The following is a 1,625-nucleotide window of genomic DNA, read 5'->3' as shown; positions in this document are numbered from 1 at the left end:
GAGAACAAACGAGCACACCAACCACCACTACAGGGGTGCCAGTAGGTAGTCCCAACCCTACATACTCTGTGGCCCTAGTTAGGGAACATTTGTGTGATTAGCACCACTTGTAAGCCGCTCAGAGACCCCCTGAGAAAGGGGGTTCGAGCAGGATATAAAGTCTAAAGTTAAATAAATAAAAATAAATAAATAGGTACCACTTCGGTGGGAAGGTAACAGCGTTCCATGCGCCTTGGTGTTTAGTCATGCCGGCCACATGACCACGGAAACGTCTTCGGACAGCACTGGCTCTTCGGCTTTGAAATGGAGATGAGCACCGCAACCCTAGAGTCGGATTTGACTGGCTTTCGAGCAAGGGAACCTTTACCTTTACCTTTATATTCCAATGGAGGGCTCCTGTTTTTGTTTTTTTTTCCCCTTGCCAAGCACAGAAGCAGCAAAGTTGCATGAAGATGATAGTACTGTTTCAGAAATTTCCAACCAGGGCAGGAAAGGAAATGGCCAGACTGCTTTTCATTTCTTCCACTCATTCTTCTCATAGTCCCATTTGGAAGAGATGCCTTCGACCGGGTTCACTCTCATATCCAGTATTCTTTTGGTCTGCGTGGCCACCCATTTGTCCAACAAAGTGTGGGGTACTAGCCCCGTAACATACTTTTTTTGCCAAATTAAAATTAAGCCAGAGAAGGCGAGGAAGAAGAACACCAAGGGCTGTCTGCCATTCGTTTGATCCCCTGTTCATCTCAGCGGAAGTCTCGTGGAATTTGATGCAGTACAACACAACCTTCTCATCAACAGAAAGGGAAGCCCAGGATGCCTTCTCCTTTTCCTTCAGGGCTTTCTGCTCAGAAGAGAGGTTTTTCGTATAGTCAGCTGGGGGGAGAGGAGTGGCCCAACAGTCAACATACACAGTGTCACTATGTCAGGTGGGCTCATTTACATAAAAACTTATTGCTTAAGGATTTGGGATCAGGATATAGTATTGACATCAGGGAACTTGATCCCCTTTTCTTTTATAAAAGGATAGGTGTTACAAAGACTAATGTGACACTTATTCTCAAGCCAGGGATGCTCAGTCACCTGCTGATTCACTTTGTGATCTACTTTCCAGTTGTGATCCACAAGATCAAACGTTTAAGCACATGAACCTACCGAACCACTTGGTCATCCTTTAAAGCTCTGCTTTGAATGCCCTCACCTTCTGAGTTTAAACTGGTGGCAACCTGAGAAAAGGCCTTCTTGGTAGTGGCACCCAATCCCACACCCGTGATAGGCTATTTACAGTGGAGTAGTCCTCAATGGAGCTGCGGTGGCTCAAGTGGTTAAGACGCTGAACTGCAGGCTGTGGAAGGTCGGTAGTTCAGCAGTTCAAGACCCGGGTGCCGCAAGACAGGGTGAGCTCCTGTCTCTAGTTCCAGCTCCTGCCAACCTAGCAGTTCGAAAGCACAGGAACGGTGGCGCAGGCAGTAAAATGCCTGCATTAATAACATCACTCGGGCAGCCACTATGGCTGTTCGAGTACCACCGCAGTCGAGGTGAGCTCTCGACCTTTATCCCAGCTCCCGCCCACCCAGCGGTTCAAAAGCAATTAATTGCAAGTAGATAAATGGGTACCCACCCTTAGT

This window comes from Gekko japonicus, unplaced genomic scaffold (genome assembly GCF_001447785.1).
Source record: "Gekko japonicus isolate JY-2015 unplaced genomic scaffold, Gekko_japonicus_V1.1 scaffold197, whole genome shotgun sequence".
Classification (NCBI taxonomy): domain Eukaryota; kingdom Metazoa; phylum Chordata; class Lepidosauria; order Squamata; family Gekkonidae; genus Gekko; species Gekko japonicus.
The sequence above is the reverse complement of the archived record's forward strand: the minus strand, read 5'-3'. Positions refer to the sequence as shown.